At 42.5% G+C, this 26,392-nt stretch overlaps 1 protein-coding gene across 1 annotated transcript in view; it reads left to right on the top strand.

The window, feature by feature from the left end:
• LOC308158038 (zinc finger protein 516-like) overlaps positions 1-26,392 on the top strand; it is a gene marked incomplete at both ends in the record, with an annotated part of 46,590 nt that overhangs the window by 10,924 nt on the left and 9,274 nt on the right. The window lies entirely within an intron of this gene.

The following is a 26,392-nucleotide window of genomic DNA, read 5'->3' on the forward strand; positions in this document are numbered from 1 at the left end:
GTCGAATAGTTCCTTACCTTAAAATAGTCATGTGTTTACGTAACTAGTCTAATTGACCTTACTGTAATCCAAAGTTCAGAGTTGTTTAAATATTCACTCTCGCTTCTGAGTCTGCACACCCAGCTCCTTTATGAACTATACAAGTCAATAACAATAGAAGTCAATGGCCCTTCACCCTTCAACAGCATTTTTAATGCTTTTCTTAGTTACTCTGCGATGATTTGGGAATGACATTTTTTTTTTAAAGCAATTTTGTGTGTGTGTGCTTTTGAGAGTCAGAGGAGGTGAGGAGACAGTAAAACATCCCATGCGCTGTCCTTTTCTGAGGGGCTTGTAGGTCCTATACACACATAAACAAACACACACACACACACACACAAACATGCGCACACAAAACACATACTAATTTGTGCCCTCCACTCCCAGAACATCAAGAGAGACTCAACCGAACAAAGGTGACAGCTGGGAAAAGAGCATCCAAGAAGCTCCTTGCAGGCAGAGAGGAGGAGGAAGACTAGAGCTGGCAGAGAGAGAGAGGCAGACAGACAGACAGACAGACAGAGAGAGAGAGAGAGAGAGAGAGAGAGAGAGAGAGAGAGAGAGAGAGAGAGAGAGAGAGAGAGAGAGAGAGAGAGAGAGAGAGAGAGAGAGAGAGAGAGAGAGAGAGAGAGAGAGAGAGAGAGAGAGAGAGAGAGAGAGAGAGAGAGAGAGAGAGAGAGAGAGAGAGAGAGAGGCAGACAGGCAGACAGACAGACAGACAGACAGACAGACAGACAGACAGACAGAGAGAGAGAGAGGCAGACAGAGAGAGCGAGCGAGAGAGAGAGAGAGGCAGACAGACAGACAGACAGACAGAGAGAGGGAGAGGCAGACAGACAGACAGACAGACAGACAGAGAGAGAGAGAGAGAGAGGCAGACAGGCAGACAGACAGACAGACAGACAGACAGACAGACAGACAGAGAGAGAGAGAGGCAGACAGACAGAGAGAGAGAGAGGCATACAGTCAGACAGAGAGAGAGAGAGGCAGACAGACAGACAGACACGCAGAGAGAGAGAGAGGCAGACAGACAGGCAGACAGACAGACAGAGAGAGGCAGACAGACAGAGAGAGAGAGAGAGAGAGAGAGAGAGAGGAAAAGAGAAAGAAGCATATTTAACAAAGCCTTACTGTAAAATTAAGAAGAGCACATACAGAGCTTCAATGAAATGGAAGAAAACAGAAGTTTTTTAATTTATTTATTTAATAATAATAACATACAGGAAACAGTGGAGACAGCGAGAGAGAGAGAGAGAGAGAGAGAGAGAGAGAGAGAGAGAGAGAGAGAGAGAGAGAGAGAGAGAGAGAGAGAGAGAGAGAGAGGAAGGAGCGCACCTGACATGTGACACCGGAGCGCGGGGGCCAAGGGCAAATCATCGGCTTTTTAATTTGCAGTAATTTATGCGGCACTTCCCAGGCAGCCGTGCGTCAGGGCTGTCAGAGCGTCGCCGTGGCGATGGTGGTGGACAGCCCTCCCCCCCACCTAATGAAACATTAGACATATTAATGATGTGTTCTCTCTTCATGTGATGTAACTTATTCTTTCTCAAATACGTTTTTCAGCTTACTTATTTACTTACCCTTTATTAACACTGATCTGATCAAAATGAAATGGTAAATGGACTGACTTATATAGCGCCTTTATCTAAAGTGCTTTACAACGGCCTCTCATTCACCCATTCACACACACATTTACACACCAATGGCGGCAAGCTACCATGCAAGGCGCCACCGGCCCGCTCACTGGGAGCAATTTGAGGTTCAGTGTCTTGCCTGAGGACACTTCGACATGTGGCCAGCCGGGGCTTGAACCACCGATCTGTTCTACCTCCTGCGCCACATGAGCCCAACATTAGCACACATCCCATACTGTACACCAGGGGTGTCAAACTCGGGCCCGGGGCCAAATCGGGCCGCGGTGTAATTATTTTTGGCCCGTGAGATCATATCACATTTCTATTTGAGCTGGCCCGCCGGTAACGCATGCACCGCTAATACTACCAAGACCCGCAAGCATCCCCTCCTCTGTTTAATACTACCAAGACCCGCAAGCACCCCCTCCTCTGTTTAATACTACCAAGACCCGCAAGCACCCCCTCCTCTGTTTAATACTACCAAGACCCGCAAGCATCCCCTCCTCTGTTTTCATTCATTCGCAACCTCATGCTACCAGTCAGTCACACTACCTCGGGCAGATGTAAGACACCCCTCTCAACAAATGGCCAAACGGAAGGTGGAAAACAGGAGCTCTCTAGACAGGTGGGAGACAGAATATCTGTTCACGACCGTAAAGGACAGACCTGTTTGTCTTTTGTGCGGAGCCAACGTGGCTGTAACGAAAAAACAGCGCCGAGTTTACCCGGCGATTTGCTTACTTTGAAGCACAGAAATTTAGATTTGAACTGCTCAGTAATCCGTTTGCAGTTGACGTAGAAAGCGCACCAACCAACCTTCAAATGGAGCTGATTGAACTCCAGTGTAGTGACACGCTCAAGTCAAAGTATGACGCTGTGGGCGCTGCACAGTTTCCATGTTTCATCCCTGACACAATGCCACACCTCCGTACCCAAGCTGGTCAAATGCTCTCTATGTTCGGCAACACATACAATGTGAACAACTGTTCTCTTTGATGAAGATGAGCAAACAGAGCTTTAATTAATGTTTTCTTTATGCACTTTTCCTTGCTTCTCTAGGACATGGACTTGAATTGTTGGATTTTCATTGAAGGAAATTATCCTCATTATTATTATTTTTGTTGTTTTTGTTGGCCTGTGAAAAAAATATTCCATTGAAAATTAACTGAAAAGGCTACAGATGGAGAAAGAGGCATAATATTATTTTTATTTAAGAAATGAATGCCACTGATGGTGTCTTTTATTTGAAATTTGATTTCTCAGGTGTTTATAGTATTAAGCTTTGCTTGTTCCAGATTCAGTGTTTAAGTAAAACTTAAGTTTGTTCCCATATGAAAAGGTTCATTATTATATCTAGAAAGAAGGGAAAGCATGATTTTTTCCAATAAATATGAAACTTTGTCCCGCGACTTTGTCCCAGTTTTTAATTTTGGCCCACTGTGTATTTGTGTTTGCCACCCCTGCTCTATACAGTTACATAACAGGACAATGACACATAAGAACAAGGTAGAAATATTAATATACAGATGACAAGAAATATGTATTATAATTGTTACCTGTCTCTGCTGCCTCTGGCATATGCTAATTTGGGGCGAGGCTGAGGTGACAGAGTTTGTCACCCATACACGCTAAAAACAGCTCATAGACACAAGTAATGCCATACACTAGGACTAAATATGAACCAACCAACCAGTGCGTGCATGTGTCTGTGTCTGGATGTCTGGATCTGCGTCTGCATGTAAACAGAGCCAGAATCTTAATTTTTTTTGTCCTTGGCTGGCAATCGTTCCATTTTGAACAAACATATTCGGTTGTGACACTGACCTGTGAAGAATGGTATACATTATTAATCAGACGTCAGTTATGCTAATAAGCTGCCGTAGGCACGGTGACCGTCAACTGTTCACTCCAACGCACGTCATCATTTGTCTACATCTCGCTGGATGCAAAAAACAAGCAGATGACAACGTACCTGGATGTGATTAGGTTTGAAACCAATAGCCTGTCTACCGAGTTTGCTTTAAAATAAACAAATAAATAAGCACAATCAACTGTGACGTTTATTTAATCCATAATGAGTGAGAAAACGCACACCCAAGGTGCTGACTAACAACATCAATCCAAAGTTGCATTTTTATGAAGACAAGAATGGCTGAAACATCAATGCTTTTCATATTTTTTGGGTATAATTATTAAAAAAGAAAAACAAAAGTTTATTGTATATAGTATATTCAGTTTACTGCATCTTGCACCTCGACAGTCGTTTTAACCCTCTGAAAATATTCAGTTTTGACTTCTAAGTTGTCATTGTTTTCGCTCAAATCGTTCTTCTTTCCCTCTCTTGTTTTTCTACAGCGATGCTGCAGTTCAACGGACATTTTGAAAATGAAGTCCATGCCACTACAGAGACCTCCACAGACACCTCTGTTCCTCTACAAGTATGTCCTTTCCTTCATCTTCATTAGTGTGTGTGTGTGTGTGTGTGTGTGTGTGTGTGTGTAGCAAAAGTCTTGTAATCTGGGCCATAAACATTGATCTGGACTATCTTGATCATTATTCCCTTCATATCAATACCAATTTGGTTAAAGGTCCAGAACATTCAATTTATTCTAATGGTTCTAAATGATGTTTTTTGGTAGCGATCAGGGACTGAGATCCCTTGAAGGACATGTTTCAGTGAGGAATGCTGTTTCGCTCCCGAAAAAGCACTTGGCAGACTCACTTCGCTCCCCCCCCCCATCTGTCTCTGGTGGTCACGTCTTCAATGTCATGCCGTCGTGCAGAAACATTCGATCAACGAGGAGTCTCCTTTCAACCTTCCAACTTCATTTCGGCCTCGGTGGCCTGAGGAAGCAGATTTTCCCACACTTAAACACAGCACATTTAAAAGGTACAGGATCAAAAACATGCGCAATATTCGCTATATGGGTCAGACTAAACAGAATTAAGATCTCCGCCACCCCCCGCCACCCCCAGTACGTGTGTGTCTGTCACCGGTTCTACAGGCGTCTCTGTAACCCGACACGTCAAAAAATTATTTTCCGACACCTCGGCTGTCGGACCAGACTGTTCCGCGGCTCGGGGGAAGGCGAGGGAGGCGGTGGTACTCGGGCGTCCACGTCCGACGGCTGTTTTTTTTTCTCCCTCTCCTGTCTGTCTGTTTTTTTCTGTTTGTTCTGAGGAGCTGACAGCTAAAAAAGGAAGGGAAAAAACAAAAGAAAACCTTGACGTCCCCCTCGGGGTAAACAGTCCGGCGGCGTCTCCATATGGCATGTCATCAGGCTGTCAATCAGGCCCGCGTACAGGCCCTCCCTGATGCTACCTGATGCTGCCTCTCTACCTGTCTGTGTGTCTGTCTGTCTGTCTGTCTGTTTGGCTGTTGATGCTGTTTCTTTCTTTCTTTCTTTTTCTCCCTCTAACACTTTTTTTGGAATACTAAGACATCACGGCACACCCACACACACACACGCACGCACACACACACACTCACACACACGTACACATACAAATGTTGCTGCGTCTGTATATTAATTTTCTTTTAATCTTTTAAAACATTCAGTATTTGTACAGGTATGTCTGTGTGTGTGTGTGTGTGTGTTTGTTTCCATTTGGGACCTGCATGTGACAAGTGTGTGATAAACAGCTATGGCCTACTTGACCGACGATTGATCGTTTTTTTAGTCTGACTACGTTGCCATGGTGTCTCTCTGTGTGTCTGTGTCTAGTGACTATGTTGGCATGGTTTCTCTCTGTGTCTCTGTGTCTAGTGACGACGTTGCCATGGTTTCTCTCTGTGTCTCTGTGTCTAGTGACGACGTTGCCATGGTTTCTCTCTGTGTCTCTGTGTCTAGTGACTATGTTGCCATGGTTTCTCTCTGTGTCCTCTCCAGGTGAGCGGACCTTCTTCAGCTTCCACGTCTCTCAGGAAGGGGACTTGAAGACTCGCCACGGCCGTCTCTATCCTCGCCCACTGAAAAAAATGAAAATGCGCAATCACCAGCCCCCAAAAACGGCCAGCTTCTCCCTCACTGGATCCTAGCCATAACGACTGGAGGTTTTTAGATTCACTTTGTCGTAAGCGGGCCTTGTCTCAAGGGCTCATCACCGAGGGGACACTGTTTTGTTTACAACTAGGAACAACGACCGTGGAGAATTGTTCAAACTTGTCTTTTTCACTGGTGTCCAGTGGCGTCCGATATTGACCCACCATTTTCTTTGTTGTATAACGACATCCCTGCTAAAAAAACGACATCCCTTCTGGACCGAAGAAGCTACCACTACAGTCCTACAGTATGCACAATATGCTCCCTCACCCACTGGTTGTTGATGTCTACAGGGAGGTGTATTACGCTCTTATGACTCGATTTTTTATTGTGTAGCTCACAGTGACAGGATGATAATAGTGATAGCTGCTTGTTGACATCATGGTCTACTTGCAGCGTATGTGATATGCCGTCTTATCCTAGGTTTGTTACCACAGCAGTGTGTTTTGGAAAGTTTTAAGTGTGAACTCGATTGCGGCGTCAATACTGCATACCATGAAAGCGTCTGTGTGGAAGCATATGTTTCGCAACATGCTAGACAAAAAACAATTCAACGTTTAAGGAACAGAGTGGAATGTAGTCTACAAGAATGCTACATTGTTTGACCCAGGGAATTAAAAGCGCACCTTCTTTATTTCTAGATGACATCAATATGCTAAGAAATATGTTTACCTTCTTGCCAATAGGCGTTGCTATTTATCGTTGCTATTGATATTTTTATTTGTGTTAACTCTTATTCAATGTGTATGAATATTTCATGCCATTGTTTTGACATGCAGCACACTGGTCTCTTGATTCTCTAAGATCTTAATGATTGCACTCATACTCATACCTCCTCTGTGAGAAATGTGGTGATTATAAATATTGTATGAAGTTTCGGACAGATAGTTAAGCATACAGTAGGCTACAGCTTCAATTGGTTTTGAAATAAAACAATTCGGACCAATTTTGTAATTGCAGGCAGCTTCTGAATATGGCTTAACGAAACACTTGTTTCAATTTGTTTTTTTACACTGGTTTGAGTGCAAAACAAACAGAGCACACTACACAATTTGTTCCTTGCACACTGCAAACTAGTTCTGCTCGACGTCGTATTGGGCGAATGCCGCAACATACTCAGGTTAACTAACGTCAAGTCCTTATCTTTGTTGGGATAAATGATGACCAGGGCAGTGGTTTATACTTGGGTCGTTACTGAAACGTGTAGCACAAGGAAGTTACAGCAATTTAGCCGCCAACATACTAACAACGTTCCGATGGCCCCATATGTTTTGTATGTGGACCCAGCTTAAGGCGTCACTGGTAGAGCTTTGCAGAGGATTTAGAAAAGAAAACGGTTAAATAATTTTGCCTGTGTGAACCATTTGTTGTAAATGGGTGTGTTAGTATTTTAGTTGTCTTTTTGTTTTGCTTTCATCCCCTTCTTGTGTTACTATTGGTGAAAACTGTCCTGCGTGGTCATGTCAGCGCATCTGAATAAGGAACTGACCACTTTTGGGCAGAAAACAGAAAGCTTTTTTTTGGTGAAGGTGGTTTAAAGGAAGTAGTTGCTCATGGTTTACCTTCCATTTTGGGTTGAATTGAAACTATATGATTCATAGACAAAGGATATATAATATGAATCAATCTCTTACCTCGTTAAACCACAAAATCCTCAGCTTCCTCAACATTTGTACCTTAAATGTTCAAAATACTAAGAAATGACCTGGCTTGTGGGTCTGCCCCTTTTTGTCCAATCGGGTCACATTTTGGGGACCTTTTCTTATTTGCTATCACTTCTGTATGTCCCTTAGAGGCAACAAGTGATGTAGTGCATCTTAAAGACATGTTTACCTTATTTAGCAGCCAACTAAGCTAGACGTTGATAACTACTGTAGCACCTAGATGGAGCACATGGTATTTCTGTTCCGTTACAGTATATATATGTATCCCATTGGCCAAGTGGCTGCATCTTCCAAGCGTTCATTGAAAGTAATGCTGTTAACATGAAGCACCCTGATGGAAGGTCTGTTGACCGAAACTGTTGGTTAAGAAGTTCATGGTCCATTAAATTATTGTGGTGAAAACAAGAATGCCTTTTTTTTTCTTAACTTGAACCCAGAATCTCATCTGGGGCTGGTTGCATAAAGATAGATTAAGACTGGTCTATACCTTAGACTAGTTTTATATTCTCAGGTTAAATCAGTCTAATTAAGACTGCCTGTTGCATAAAAAATAAGACTGACTTATTTTGAGGTTAGAAAGTTAGCCACTAGTTCCCCCCTGGCTAAGCTTGATTAAGAGCTGTGTTTCTATGGGAACGAGTCAGGGCTAGTAGCTAGCTAACACTGTAACTCCAGCGCGGTAAACTACTTCACTGGTTAAAACTGCTAAGCAGTATACTTTTCTCCACATTATATTCCTCCAATATACATACGTCTTCAGCAGAAGAAAATGTAGTTTATCTCTCATTATCTTCCACCGCTAGGTGTAGCTAGGTGTAGCTGGGTGTAGCTAGGTGTAGCTGGGTGTAGCTAGGTGTAGTTAGGTGTAGCTAGGTGTAGCTGGGTGTAGCTAGGTGTAGTTAGGTGTAGCTGGGTGTAGCTGGGTGTAGCTAGATGTAGCTCGGTGTAGCTGGGTGTAGCTAGGTGTAGCTGTGTAGCTAGGTGTAGCTGGGTGTAGCTAGGTGTAGCTGGGTGTAGCTAGGTGTAGATGTTTCGGCCTCCATGTTTTTTTTCTTCTGTCAAGTGTCTTATTTTACCTAGAATGCATTGTGTGACAGGCTATCTAAGTCAGTCTTACTTTAGTCACTCATAGGCTAGCTTTATGCAACAGGACCATGTTAGAGTCTATAGCAAGTCTGACTTAAAGTGAGATCTAAGTCTAAGAATGGGTCTATCTTTATTAAAGTGAGATCTAAGTGTAAGACAGGGTCTATCTTTATTAAAGTGAGATCTAAGTCTAAGACTGGGTCTATCTTTATGCAACCGGCCCCTGTCCGATTAGGGCCATAGGAAGAGAACCCTGGCGAGTCTCCAGCCCCCTAAGGTTCTCCCTGTAGCCCCCCCCCCCCCCCCCCCCTCCCCCGAGACACCCCCTTCCCATCCCCTCTGCACGCATTGCACCAAATAAAAACATGGAGTTAGCTGAAGATGTTTTCGTTGGCATCATTTAGCAGGTGAGCAGTGTGCATTAAATTCCCTGTTTTTCAACAAGAAACTCTGTTTGAAATCCCAGCCTCCATTTCAAGCACCTCCTCAACTCCTCTTTATTCAAGACAGAATCCTGTGGCGCTGGCAGAATTCATTGGATGGATAACCGCTCCCCAACCCCGTAGCATTCCAGTTAGCCATCTGACTTAGTGATGACATTCTTCATATAACGGAATACCCTGACCATGTGTAACATTTCATTTTCAATACATACATACTGGACATACAAACTAAACTTCTCTTTCCTTCCCTCCTCCCTTCCTTCCATTTATCCATCCATCCATCCATCCTTCCTTCCTTCCTTCTTTCCTCCCTCCCCTCATCCCTAAGCCCTGCCATGATTGGTGCCAGTTCCTTTGTAGTGCTGGCATCCGTGGGAGGTAGGAGGTTCCACACCATCCTGTATTCACCAGTGCACGGAGGTGCTGGGTTCCTCCAGGGTGGCCTCTCAGACTTATTGCTGGACTTGTAGCAAAACTACAGTTCCTCCTTGAGGAAAGCTTGTGGATCAGTCGAATGCCCTTTTGTTCTTTTTTTTCCATGTGTGTTTTGTTTTGATAACTTTAGCTAAATCGCTAAGTCTCCTAGTTAGAAATGGCGTCTTCGGTTGTAAGGGTTATTTAAGCGGCATACACGGAAATAAAGCCATTTCAGCAAACCGTATGCCACTGAAAATACCTAACTGCATTATTTATTGTATAAATAATTGTATTAAAATAAGTTATTATGAATTCATGTAAAATAATAGGTACAATGATTTACTTTTGTAAAACTCAAGGCTTAGATGAACATGTATTTGTCTAAATGCTACATGATAACTAGCAATTTTCAATAATGACAGATTCACAGATATTCTGTGACTTTAGATTGGATTTTAGATGCCGACCTGTATTCTCAGAGTGTTTATATTGCATAATACCTGTCCATACAAATAAAACGTGATATATTTACCAGGTCTTTGTGGTGGTCAGTAGGTAATTACCATATCTCAAACAAAGATTGTTGAGGTTTGTATGGGTAATGCTAATGCAGTGTTTTAATCAGTGTTGGGGAAGCTACTCTGAAAATGTATTTAACTAAATTACCAATTACTTTACAAGCCAATAAAGAGAAACTACATGAAAGCTACCCTTGAGAAAAATATCAAACTAAAGCTACTATGAAAAAGTGCTATAATGTGCAATCTTGCAGGCCACTAGAGCCAGTATATATACACCAATGAGCCAACATATTATGACCACTGACAGGTGAAGTTACATTAACAGTGATTATCTTGTTACAACGGCACCTGTCAAGGGGTGGGATGTATTAGGCAGGAAGTGAACAGTCAGTTCATGAAGTTGATGTGTTGGATGCAGGAGAAATGGGCAGGGGTAAAGACCTGAGCGACTGCGACAAGGGCCAAGTTGTTCTGGCCAGATGACTGGGTCAGAGCGTCTCAGAAACGGCAAGGCTTGTGGAGTGGTCCTGGTCAGCAGTGGTGAGTACTTACCAACAGTGGTCCGTGGAGGGACAAACCACAAATCCACAGGACACCTTCAGGGGGTCTTGTAGAGTTCATTCCTCGGTGGGTCGGTGCTGTTTTGGCAGCACACAGAGGACCAACAGCATATTAGGCACATGATGTACTATATTATATCTATCATTTTCGACTCCGACGTGCTGTAGACAGGGGATGGCGTGATAGAACGATTAAAAAAAAAGGACAAGGTTCCTTCTACCGAGGGGGACGACTCAGACACACGCCACCCGACATCCTGCCACCTCACCTCACATCCCCATCAGTTTCATGATACTGTTAGATCTTATGGGGTTTTCTAGAAACATATATGCTTAGGTCACTCAGACATACACATAACACATACACACACACACACTCTATTCTCAGGTCACTCAGACACACACATTCTGTTCCTTCCAGGTCAGCCTGCTCTTCAGGGGTAGCAATAACGCCACAATATGCAGACTCGAGAGGTTGTTATCTTAAAGACCTTGGGGGTTAGGCGCCAGGGCACAGACAGAGGGTGGTCGAGAGAGTATTTAAGCCTGTCCGTATGACATAATGATGTCGTTGAATGTCGTGGAATGGTCGTGGAATGCCGGAGGCTGGTTACCGTGCTGATGAATCATTCGCTGACTGTCTTAATAAATCAAGTACAGAGATTCCGACCCGTGTTGAACATTCTATTTCCTTGTCAAATCGTGTATGCTGCGCACCTAATCTATCCTGAGATGACACAACGCATTTAAGATCACAATCCTCAATAGATTGATCCATTCCATCGTTTTACCGACAAGCTGATTCTACAATTGGTTTCCGTGACCCAGGATCTAGCGACTGAACTTCTGAACTGGTACATCGTGGTATTGATAAAGTCTATAGTTGTCTCAATAAAGTCTATAGTAGTCTATTGATAAAGTCTATAGTAGTCTATTGATAAAGTCTATAGTTGTCTCAATAAAGTATATAGTAGTCTATTGATAAAGTCTATAGTAGTCTATTGATAAAGTCTATAGTTGTCTCAATAAAGTATATAGTAGCCTATTGATAAAGTCTATAGTAGTCTATTGATAAAGTCTATAGTAGTCTATTGATAAAGTCTATAGTTGTCTCAATAAAGTCTATAGTAGGCTATTGATAAAGTCTATAGTTGTCTCAATAAAGTCTAGTTGGCTATTGATAAAGTCTATAGTTGTCTCAATAAAGTCTATAGTAGTCTATTGATAAAGTCTATAGTAGTCTATTGATAAAGTCTATAGTTGTCTCAATAAAGTCTATAGTAGTCTATTGATAAAGTCTATAGTAGTCTATTGATAAAGTCTATAGTAGTCTATTGATAAAGTCTATAGTAGTCTATTGATAAAGTATATAGTAGTATATTGATAAAGTCTATAGTTGTCTCAATAAAGTCTATAGTAGTCTATTGATAAAGTCTATAGTAGTCTATTGATAAAGTATATAGTTGTCTCAATAAAGTCTATAGTAGGCTATTGATAAAGTCTATAGTTGTCTCAATAAAGTATATAGTAGTCTATTGATAAAGTCTATAGTTGTCTCAATAAAGTCTATAGTAGTCTATTGATAAAGTCTATAGTAGTATATTGATAAAGTCTATAGTTGTCTCAATAAAGTCTATAGTAGGCTATTGATAAAGTCTATAGTTGTCTCAATAAAGTCTATAGTTGGCTATTGATAAAGTCTATAGTTGTCTCAATAAAGTCTATAGTTGGCTATTGATAAGTCTATAGTTGGCTATCGACAAGCCTATAGTAAGTCCAGTGGTCTATCGAAACAGGAGATATGATACAGTCTCCCTGACGACAAATGCATAATACAGGTGGTGGCTTTGTCTAGTATGGGAGAAATCTGAAAACTAATCATAACAAGCTTGTGGGGAATTTTCTCTGTCCATACAATTGGGAATAAAGTGGACAGGATAGGCTGTCTTACTGTGATATTGGGATCTTGTAGAACAAACAGTCTACATAACAAGAAAAAAACAAGCTTGTCGGTAATTGGTGCTTCCTTTGTCAATACAATTGGTGATTAAGAATAATAAGGGAGATTTGGGGAAGTTGATATAGACGTTGTGTGTCATACATTGATTCAGTGACCCGTTTAAGAGTTTAGTTATTCTCAGAGGAAAAAAGGACTGTGTCTGATAACCTTGGCCAGATTCAACACACAGACTCGACACACACACACACACACACACACACACACACAGTTCACTCCGTCCCTCTCCCTGGCTTGGCTCTCTACACGGGCTAGTCTAGTCTTAGAATGTCACTACAAGCTGTTTCAGAAATGAGTTTGACTAGCTGTGTCTATCATCATGAAGTGATTAAGGCAGAGGAGAAATTAGCACAAGCTAACATGCAGAATTCATCCTCGGTGGAGGGGGGAGCATGGGACCACGTGTGGTGTGTTTACAATGAGTCTGAAGAGGAGGGGGAGAGCGCCGTCTCCTCATCTGGCCCACAAGGCCGAGGAGGGAGTGTGGCGTACCGTTATGTCCCAGAATGGGACCTGTTAGAACACTGGCTGGAAGTCTGTAGACGAAAGAACTATGACACAGGCCAGCAATCTTTGTAGGAGACCCCTCTGTCGTGTGTCAGTAAGAGTATGATCTGTGTCACCTTAATGGATATGGGAGCCGAATTGACAAGTGGTCCCATTGGTTTTGAAAAACAAAAACAAACAAAAAACACAGACATCTGAGCACACAAGCTATAGATTGTGTCAGGGCAGAGGGGGGAGAGAGAATGACTGATGTGTGTCACTATTGTGGCAAAGCAGGCCATTGGGCCAGGGAGATTTGGCTGTATCTTGCAAGGACACACACACACAGGTCCTGCAGGAATAATCGAGAGTGTGACTAAAATGTGCATCTGGTGTAATTGAAGTTAAATGGAACTAAAAAGTTGAACTTTTGATGGCATTGTCTTACAAATTTGACCGTTGCATCTCAGTATCTCAATTTGACAATTGCTTCTGGGGAAATTGTAAAGTATTGGGGTTCAACACTCCAAAAGAGGGACAATAATGGCATGGGTCACTGGTGCAGAGCCTTCGAACTACAGATCTACACTGTTTAGAGTGTGGGGGCCTATTCGGGGTGAAGATGACATTTTGGGAAATCACAGCTGATGTCTCAATATGTCCCCCACTGTACCATACCTACAGGTGTGTCTGCAGGGAAAGATATGAGTGTTGAAACTAGGGGGGAGGTTATAACAGAAATTGTGGAGGTTATAAGAGTTTTGCCTGAAAGTTAGAAAAATAGCAGCATTGAACAAAAACATGTTTTGAGAAAGAATACAGTGGTGTTTGAATTTTCGAAGATACTGCTTGGTTCGTTTGTGTCCTGTGTTCCAGACAACAATCTGATTGGAGCTGGAAGAGTGCGGCCGATGAAACCAGGGGGGGGGAGAACAACCAGGCCTCCTGTTCTCACACGGCCCAGCAGAGGACTTGATCGGGGAGAGCCGAGACGAGTCTACAGGGAGAGCCGAGACGAGTCTACAGGGAGAGCCGAGACGAGTCTACAGGGAGAGCCGAGACGAGTCTACAGGGAGAGCCGAGACGAGTCTACAGGAGGAAGGGGGAGATCCACCTCTCTTCGAAAGATTAAAGATTGAATATCGAACATTGGGAATATTGGACTGTGGAAAAAGAAAAAAAATGAAAATTGATTAACCTTTCTTCCCTAGGTGACTCTGGTGAATGGGAATGTGGTGTAGGTTAATAGGATGTAAACAATATGGTTATGAGATTGCTAATCCTTTTTTTTTTTTTTTACAGGTTAAGTGTATGCATTAAAGATTAGACAGGGTAGGCTGTGGCCTTTGACCAATGTCTACTAATCAGGCTGTTAAAAAATACTTTTCTAAAAACAAATTAAAGATCGAATGAGAGCTCCTGATAGGGTCCTCAGTGTGTTTTTACTGACAAGTGAGGATACAATACTAATTACAGTTATTGACGATAGTCAGTTGTGTATGACATGTATCATGGCTGGGGGGGAACTCAGAACTACACAGATAAGTTAACCAGACAGATAAGATAGCAAGACTGTGTTTACCAGCCCAAATTAATTAATTTATGCCCAGCCAAATCCATGTTTAGAGGTATCTATCTAACATTACATTGATCAGACTTTTCACTTTTCCAAGAATGCCGGTCGAGAGAGGACGCTGGCGTTGCTTGTTTTCGTCGCTTCTCTGTCAGTCCGAAATCTAGATATACTTGCAGTATACAGAGTAGATTGTCCTACAAATACACTTAGATTTAGATTTAGTAATCTAAAAATGAATTAGACCCCTATACTTTCTTTTATTATTATTTTTGTTTCTTTTTATTTTACTACTCAATCTTTTCAGTTTGTAAAGCGTCTTTGAGTGTCTAGAAAAGCGCTATATAAGTCTAATGTATTATTATTATTATTATTATTATTATTATTATTATTATTATTATTATTATTATTATAAACAGAGAGAGAAAGAGAGAAAGACTGTGAGAGAGAGAGAGGTGGGGGGGGGAGTGGAGGTAAAACACCTGTACAAAAGGCCAAAGATATATACAACACTTCAAATGTTCCGACATGAGATCACCCCCGGCAGCAAGGTTATGTAAATTCGCTGCTAATCAAAAGGATCTGGAATTACAAATGGCGCCCCAAAGGTTGTGCCCTTCTGATCTTGCTAATGGAGTATTGGGGACAGGCTGGGAGTGAGGGGTACCGTACCGGTCGGTGTGAGCAGAGATTACCTGCTGTCGTCGACCCCCCCTGTCTGTTCTTGTCTTCTCTCCGTTGACAGTAATGAATGGGGTGGACCGTTGTGTGCATATCAACTATTATTTACACCTTTTACAGCTGAGAGAGCAGAATTAACGGATATGAGGTTGTTTTACTTCTCTACTTCAAGAAAAGCAGAGCACCGAAGGTTGTAGAGTACTGATATACTGTGAAGTGGAAGATTGGGTTTGATGTAGTGGAAGTCGTCGAATGTCAATTCTGACGGGATATCGCTTCAAATGGAAACATGCCATGTCTGAACCCATCCGTTTAATTTGTCCACCCCATCCCCCACCTCCCTCCCCTCAGGCGGTGCCACCCTCCAGATCCAAACAGAAACCCTCCTGCTCTCTCTCTCTCTAAGAGGACGTGTCTGGCTGTCGCTCTACATCAACGCTGCCTGGCCTGAAGTTACATTTCAGTCTTCTGTTTGTTTCTTCTCTCCCCCTTCGCCGCACGCCAGGGAGTATACCACGTTGTCAGCTTCACACCGAGGCGCACGTCACAGGAGGCTTTTGTAATACACTTGACAATCACCCTAAACATGCTAATTTCCTCTCAGCAGGAGTTGGGGTGGGGGGAGGGTTTCGGGGCGCGGGAGTTTAATGTATTCTACTGTTGCTGGGTAAAATCTACAACACGCTACTTTCAGTGGGGGTCCTCCGAAGCAGAAGCGACCTCAGTCGGAGCTCTGAGAGATTGTTCTCCAGCAGGTCATCTGCTTCCTCTCCCGTGTCAGACTATACACAGACAGACTATACAGAGACAGACTATACAGAGACAGACTATACAGAGACAGACTATACAGACAGACTATACAGAGACAGACTATACAGAGACAGACTATACAGAGACAGACTATACACAGACAGACTATACAGAGACAGACTATACAGAGACAGACTACACAGACAAACTATACAGAGACAGACTATACACAGACAGACTATACAGAGACAGATAATACAGAGACAGACTACACAGAGACAGACTATACAGAGACAGACTATACAGAGACAGACTGTACAGAGACAGACTACACAGACAGACTATAAAGAGACAGACTATACAGAGACAGACTATACAGAGACAGACTATACAGAGACACACTATACAGAGACAGATAATGCAGAGACATACTATACAGAGACAGACTGTACAGAGACAGACTATACAGAGACAGACTATACAGAGACAGACTATACAGAGACAGACTATACACAGACAGTCTCTACACAGACAGACTATACAGAGACAGACTATACAGAGACAGACTATACAGAGACAGATTACACAGACAGACTATACAGAGACAGACTATACAGAGACAGACTATACAGAGACAGACTATACAGAGACAGACTATACAGAGACAGACTATACACAGACAGACTATACACAGACAGACTATACAGTGACAGACTATACAGAGACACACTATACACAGACAGACTATACACAGACAGACTATACAGAGACAGACTACACAGAGACAGACTATACACAGACAGACTATACAGAGACAGACTATACAGAGACAGACTATGCAGAGACAGATTACACAGACAGACTATACAGAGACAGACTATACAGAGACAGATAATACAGAGACGGACTATACACAGACAGACTATACACAGACAGACTATACAGAGACAGACTATACAGAGACAGATAATACAGAGACAGACTATACAGAGACGGACTATACAGAGACAGACTATACAGAGACAGACTATACAGAGACAGACTATACAGAGACAGACTATACAGAGACAGACTATACAGACAGACTATAAAGAGACAGACTATACAGAGACAGACTATACAGAGACAGACTATACAGAGACAGACTATACAGAGACAGACTATACACAGACAGACTATACAGAGACAGACTATACAGAGACAGACTATACAGAGACAGACTATACACAGACAGACTATACAGAGACAGACTATACAGAGACAGACTATACACAGACAGACTATACAGTGACAGACTATAGAGACAGACTATACAGAGACGGACTATACAGAGACAGACTACACAGACAGACTGTACAGAGACACACTATACAGAGACAGATTACACAGACAGACTATACAGAGAGACTATACAGAGACAGACTATACAGAGACAGACTATACACAGACAGACTATACAGAGACAGACTATACAGAGACAGACTATACACAGACAGACTCTACAGAGACAGACTATACAGAGACAGACTATACACAGACAGACTATACAGTGACAGACTATACAGAGACAGACTATACAGAGACAGACTATACAGAGACAGACTATACACAGACAGACTATACAGAGACAGACTATACACAGACAGACTATACAGAGACAGACTATACAGAGACAGACTATAAAGAGACAGACTATACAGAGACAGACTATAAAGAGACAGACTATACACAGACAGACTATACAGAGACAGACTATACACAGACAGACTATACACAGACAGACTATACAGAGACAGACTATACACAGACAGACTATACAGTGACAGACTATACAGTGACAGACTATACAGAGACAGACTATACAGAGACAGACTATACAGAGACAGACTATACAGAGACAGACTATACAGAGACAGACTATACACAGACAGACTATACAGAGACAGACTATAAAGAGACAGACTACACAGAGACAGACTATACAGAGACAGACTATGCAGAGACAGACTATACAAAGACAGACTATACAGAGACATACTATACACAGACATACTCTACACAGACATACTATACACAGACAGACTATACAGTGACAGACTATACAGTGACAGACTATACAGAGACAGACTATACAGAGACAGACTATACAGAGACAGACTATACAGAGACAGACTATAAAGAGACAGACTACACAGAGACAGACTATACAGAGACAGACTATACAGAGACAGACTCTACACAGACAGACTATGCAGAGACAGACTATACAGAGACAGACTATACAGAGACAGACTATACAGAGACAGACTATACAGAGACAGACTATACAGAGACAGACTATACACAGACAGACTATACAGAGACAGACTATACAGAGACAGACTATACAGAGACAGACTATTCAGAGACAGACTATACAGAGAGAGACTATACACAGACAGACTATACAGAGACAGACTATACAGAGACAGACTATACAGAGACAGACTATACAGAGACAGACTATACAGAGACAGACTATACAGAGACAGACTATACAGAGACAGACTATACACAGACAGACTATACAGAGACAGACTATACAGAGACAGACTATACAGAGACAGACTATACACAGACAGACTATACACAGACAGACTATACAGAGACAGACTATACACAGACAGACTATACACAGACAGACTATACACAGACAGACTATACAGAGACAGACTATACAGAGACAGACTATACACAGACAGACTATACAGTGACAGACTATACAGAGACAGACTATACAGAGACAGACTATACACAGACAGACTATACACAGACAGACTATACAGACTGTCACTGTATAGTCTGTCTGTGTATAGTCTGTCTCTGTATAGTCTGTCTCTGTATAGTCTGTCTGTGTATAGTCTGTCTGTGTATAGTCTGTCTGTGTATAGTCTGTCTCTGTATAGTCTGTCTGTGTATAGTCTGTCTGTGTATAGTCTGTCTCTGTATAGTCTGTCTCTGTATAGTCTGTCTGTGTAGTCTGTCTCTGTATAGTCTGTCTCTGTATAGTCTGTCTCTGTATAGTCTGTCACTCTATAGTCTGTGTATAGTCTGTCTGTGTATAGTCTGTCTCTGTATAGTCTGTCTACAGACTATACAGAGACAGACTATACAGAGAGAGACTATACACAGACAGACTATACAGAGACAGACTATACAGAGACAGACTATACAGAGACAGACTATACAGAGACAGACTATACAGAGACAGACTATACAGAGACAGACTATACAGAGACAGACTATACACAGACAGACTATACAGAGACAGACTATACAGAGACAGACTATACAGAGACAGACTATACACAGACAGACTATACACAGACTATAGAGTGACAGACTATACAGAGACAGACTATACAGAGACAGACTATACAGAGACAGACTACACAGACAGACTACACGCAGACAGACTATACAGAGACAGACTATACAGAGACAGAGACAGACTATACAGTGACACACTATACAGAGACAGACTATACAGAGACAGACTATACAGAGACAGACTATACAGAGACAGACTACACAGAGACAGACTATACAGAGTCAGACTAGACAGGCTGGTGGAGGTAGAAATCGGAGGGTGGGATCATTGTAATGCATGGAATGGAATGAGGAATGGTACGAAACACGTGTGTGTGTGTTTGATTCCATTCCGTGCCATTACAATGAGCCTGTCTTCCGATTTCTACCTCCACCAGCCTCTCTGGTGCAAACATTCCACCGCTACCCACCTACTGGACATTTACCGCCAACAGCAAGTCATAAACATGACCTACCGTAACACTAGAACAGCCATGCCTTTTTACCTACTAAAAGAGCCGCCTCAGGGGTTTTGTTCTTTACAATGCTCAAGCTGCTATTTACACACAACAACCACTAGTAAATTAGCCTGCTTCCTGAACAGAAAATGGCAAAATAGCTTTAAACTAGCTTATCCTGATGCAATTTTGATGCTGGGATGCTGGGTGGTAGAACGCACATATCTAGGAAAAGTCATGAAAGGAGGGTCCTGAAATTTGATCGAGTGCATAGATATAACATTTTTCTTTACTCACAGGGGACCCCTCATGGCTGATTAAGTTAAATCTGGTGATGAGATTACTTGAAGAGGTAGAGTTCCTTGAGCTCAACATACACATACACTGATGAGCCAAAACATTACAACCACCTGCCTACAGACTATACAGAGACAGACTATAAAGAGACAGACTACACAGAGACAGACTATACACAGACAGACTATACAGAGACAGACTATGCAGAGACAGACTATACAGAGACAGACTATACAGAGACAGACTATACAGAGACAGACTATACAGAGACAGACTATACAGAGACAGACTATAAAGAGACAGACTATACAGAGACAGACTATACACAGACAGACTATGCAGAGACAGACTATACAGAGACAGACTATACAGAGACAGACTATACAGAGACAGACTATACAGAGACAGACTATACAGAGACAGACTATACACAGACAGACTATACAGAGACAGACTATACAGAGACAGACTATACAGAGACAGACTATACAGAGAGAGACTATACACAGACAGACTATACAGAGACAGACTATACAGAGACAGACTATACAGAGACAGACTATACAGAGACAGACTATACAGAGACAGACTATACAGAGACAGACTATACAGAGACAGACTATACACAGACAGACTATACAGAGACAGACTATACAGAGACAGACTATACAGAGACAGACTATACACAGACAGACTATACACAGACAGACTATACAGAGACAGACTATACACAGACAGACTATACACAGACAGACTATACACAGACAGACTATACAGAGACAGACTATACAGAGACAGACTATACACAGACAGACTATACAGTGACAGAATATACAGAGACAGACTATACAGAGACAGACTATACACAGACAGACTATACACAGACAGACTATACAGAGACAGACTATACAGAGACAGACTATACACAGACAGACTATACAGTGACAGACTATACAGAGACAGACTATACAGAGACAGACTATACAGAGACAGACTATACAGAGACAGACTATACAGTGACAGACTATACAGAGACAGACTATACAGAGACAGACTATACAGAGACAGACTATACAGTGACAGACTATACAGAGACAGACTATACAGAGACAGACTATACAGAGACAGACTACACAGACAGACTACACGCAGACAGACTATACAGAGACAGACTATACAGAGACAGAGACAGACTATACAGAGACAGACTAGACAGGCTGGTGGAGGTAGAAATCGGAGGGTGGGATCATTGTAATGCATGGAATGGAATGAGGAATGGTACGAAACACGTGTGTGTGTGTTTGATTCCATTCCGTGCCATTACAATGAGCCTGTCTTCCGATTTCTACCTCCACCAGCCTCTCTGGTGCAAACATTCCACCGCTACCCACCTACTGGACATTTACCGCCAACAGCAAGTCATAAACATGACCTACCGTAACACTAGAACAGCCATGCCTTTTTACCTACTAAAAGAGCCGCCTCAGGGGTTTTGTTCTTTACAATGCTCAAGCTGCTATTTACACACAACAACCACTAGTAAATTAGCCTGCTTCCTGAACAGAAAATGGCAAAATAGCTTTAAACTAGCTTATCCTGATGCAATTTTGATGCTGGGATGCTGGGTGGTAGAACGCACATATCTAGGAAAAGTCATGAAAGGAGGGTCCTGAAATTTGATCGAGTGCATAGATATAACATTTTTCTTTACTCACAGGGGACCCCTCATGGCTGATTAAGTTAAATCTGGTGATGAGATTACTTGAAGAGGTAGAGTTCCTTGAGCTCAACATACACATACACTGATGAGCCAAAACATTACAACCACCTGCCTACTATGCCTAATATGCTGTTGGTTCTCCATGCCTAACCCTAACCCTACAAATCCGCCATGTCCGACATGTGTGTCCTTGTTGTGTGTCCGACATGTGTGTCCTCCCTTCTGTTTTTCCCTCTATCATTCCACATCTATGTGTCGTCAATTGGCCAATAATTCCTGTCAATCATCATTCCCATTCAATCAGGGGTGTTGCCCATCTACAAATTGGAGGGCTGTCCGTTTAAATGTTCCTCATGGTCCCTCATTGTTAGTTGACTGGTTTTGTGTTTCAGGTCAAATCAAATTATTTGTATAGCGCTTTTCTCACAAGATGTGATTCAATGCACTTCACATGATGACAGAGCACACAAGCAGGCAAACGTAAAAAAACCTGTACACTGTGTAGCCAGGAAAATTCCCTTGCAGGCCTCTACTCATAGAGCGACTACTACCCGTTTGCCTACCAGTGCACAGCAGCGGCCCCCAAATTCCCCCCCCCCCCAGCCGCCCCACACACTCGGCCCGCCCCACCACCAGCACACCCGGCCCAGCCAACCAAGCACAGACCATAATAGCCCCGCACCAGGCTAGCCGAACCAGGTGCCCCAGCGGCGGAACAGACCAAGCACACGAGAAGGCCGGGGGCCCCCGAGGACCACCGGTGCACAGCAAGCAAGCAAGGGCGAAAAACCTGTACACCGTGTATCCAGGAAAAAATCCCTGCATCTTATGTTTGGTTGCGATTTGTTTGTTGTCGACTCTTAGCCTTATTTTCTCTGTGTTAAATGCTCTCAGGTTTGTTGCTCTGGGTCTTTGACTTGCTGCTGAACAAGTCAAAGACCCAGGAAATCATCGTAGACTTCAGGAGGAAAAAGTCCGAGATCCAGCCCCTGCTCATCGACGGAGAGAGCGTGGAGAGAGTCTCAACCATCCGATTCCTGGGGAACCACATGCGGGATGACCTGACCTGGAAGGACAACACAAAAGGCACCATCAAGAGGGCACAACAGTGGCTATACACCCTGAGATGCCTCAGGAAGGAACACAGCAAGCAGGAGATACTGGTGACCTTTTACCGCGGCGCAGTGGAGAGCATCCTCACCTACGGCATCTGCAACTGGTTCTCCAGCTGCACAACAGCGGAGAGAAATTCGCTACAGAGAGTCGTGAGAACAGCACAGAAGATCACCGGCGCCCCCCTCCCCTCTCTGGAAGAGCTGTACAACACACGCTGAGACAGACTATACAGAGACAGACTATACAGAGACAGACTATAAAGAGACAGACTATACAGAGACAGACTATACACAGACAGACTATGCAGAGACAGACTATACAGAGACAGACTATACAGAGACAGACTATACAGAGACAGACTATACAGAGACAGACTATACAGAGACAGACTATACACAGACAGACTATACAGAGACAGACTATACAGAGACAGACTATACAGAGACAGACTATACAGAGACAGACTATACAGAGAGAGACTATACACAGACAGACTATACAGAGACAGACTATACAGAGACAGACTATACAGAGACAGACTATACAGAGACAGACTATACAGAGACAGACTATACAGAGACAGACTATACACAGACAGACTATACAGAGACAGACTATACAGAGACAGACTATACAGAGACAGACTATACACAGACAGACTATACACAGACAGACTATACAGAGACAGACTATACACAGACAGACTATACACAGACAGACTATACACAGACAGACTATACAGAGACAGACTATACAGAGACAGACTATACACAGACAGACTATACAGTGACAGACTATACAGAGACAGACTATACAGAGACAGACTATACACAGACAGACTATACACAGACAGACTATACAGACTGTCACTGTATAGTCTGTCTGTGTATAGTCTGTCTCTGTATAGTCTGTCTCTGTATAGTCTGTCTGTGTATAGTCTGTCTGTGTATAGTCTGTCTGTGTATAGTCTGTCTCTGTATAGTCTGTCTGTGTATAGTCTGTCTGTGTATAGTCTGTCTCTGTATAGTCTGTCTCTGTATAGTCTGTCTGTGTAGTCTGTCTCTGTATAGTCTGTCTCTGTATAGTCTGTCTCTGTATAGTCTGTCACTCTATAGTCTGTGTATAGTCTGTCTGTGTATAGTCTGTCTCTGTATAGTCTGTCTACAGACTATACAGAGACAGACTATACAGAGAGAGACTATACACAGACAGACTATACAGAGACAGACTATACAGAGACAGACTATACAGAGACAGACTATACAGAGACAGACTATACAGAGACAGACTATACAGAGACAGACTATACAGAGACAGACTATACACAGACAGACTATACAGAGACAGACTATACAGAGACAGACTATACAGAGACAGACTATACACAGACAGACTATACACAGACTATACAGTGACAGACTATACAGAGACAGACTATACAGAGACAGACTATACAGAGACAGACTACACAGACAGACTACACGCAGACAGACTATACAGAGACAGACTATACAGAGACAGAGACAGACTATACAGTGACACACTATACAGAGACAGACTATACAGAGACAGACTATACAGAGACAGACTATACAGAGACAGACTACACAGAGACAGACTATACAGAGTCAGACTAGACAGGCTGGTGGAGGTAGAAATCGGAGGGTGGGATCATTGTAATGCATGGAATGGAATGAGGAATGGTACGAAACACGTGTGTGTGTGTTTGATTCCATTCCGTGCCATTACAATGAGCCTGTCTTCCGATTTCTACCTCCACCAGCCTCTCTGGTGCAAACATTCCACCGCTACCCACCTACTGGACATTTACCGCCAACAGCAAGTCATAAACATGACCTACCGTAACACTAGAACAGCCATGCCTTTTTACCTACTAAAAGAGCCGCCTCAGGGGTTTTGTTCTTTACAATGCTCAAGCTGCTATTTACACACAACAACCACTAGTAAATTAGCCTGCTTCCTGAACAGAAAATGGCAAAATAGCTTTAAACTAGCTTATCCTGATGCAATTTTGATGCTGGGATGCTGGGTGGTAGAACGCACATATCTAGGAAAAGTCATGAAAGGAGGGTCCTGAAATTTGATCGAGTGCATAGATATAACATTTTTCTTTACTCACAGGCGACCCCTCATGGCTGATTAAGTTAAATCTGGTGATGAGATTACTTGAAGAGGTAGAGTTCCTTGAGCTCAACATACACATACACTGATGAGCCAAAACATTACAACCACCTGCCTACAGACTATACAGAGACAGACTATAAAGAGACAGACTACACAGAGACAGACTATACACAGACAGACTATACAGAGACAGACTATGCAGAGACAGACTATACAGAGACAGACTATACAGAGACAGACTATACAGAGACAGACTATACAGAGAGAGACTATACACAGACAGACTATACAGAGACAGACTATACAGAGACAGACTATACAGAGACAGACTATACAGAGACAGACTATACAGAGACAGACTATACACAGACAGACTATACAGAGACAGACTATACAGAGACAGACTATAAAGAGACAGACTATACAGAGACAGACTATACACAGACAGACTATGCAGAGACAGACTATACAGAGACAGACTATACAGAGACAGACTATACAGAGACAGACTATACAGAGACAGACTATACAGAGACAGACTATACAGAGACAGACTATACACAGACAGACTATACAGAGACAGACTATACAGAGACAGACTATACAGAGACAGACTATACAGAGACAGACTATACAGAGAGAGACTATACACAGACAGACTATACAGAGACAGACTATACAGAGACAGACTATACAGAGACAGACTATACAGAGACAGACTATACAGAGACAGACTATACACAGACAGACTATACAGAGACAGACTATACAGAGACAGACTATACAGAGACAGACTATACACAGACAGACTATACACAGACAGACTATACAGAGACAGACTATACACAGACAGACTATACACAGACAGACTATACACAGACAGACTATACAGAGACAGACTATACAGAGACAGACTATACACAGACAGACTATACAGTGACAGACTATACAGAGACAGACTATACAGAGACAGACTATACACAGACAGACTATACACAGACAGACTATACAGAGACAGACTATACAGAGACAGACTATACACAGACAGACTATACAGTGACAGACTATACAGAGACAGACTATACAGAGACAGACTATACAGAGACAGACTATACAGAGACAGACTATACAGTGACAGACTATACAGAGACAGACTATACAGAGACAGACTATACAGAGACAGACTATACAGTGACAGACTATACAGAGACAGACTATACAGAGACAGACTATACAGAGACAGACTACACAGACAGACTACACGCAGACAGACTATACAGAGACAGACTATACAGAGACAGAGACAGACTATACAGAGACAGACTAGACAGGCTGGTGGAGGTAGAAATCGGAGGGTGGGATCATTGTAATGCATGGAATGGAATGAGGAATGG

Source organism: Nansenia antarctica, assembly GCF_963989245.1.
Source record: "Nansenia antarctica genome assembly, chromosome: 5".
Lineage (NCBI taxonomy): Eukaryota > Metazoa > Chordata > Actinopteri > Argentiniformes > Microstomatidae > Nansenia > Nansenia antarctica.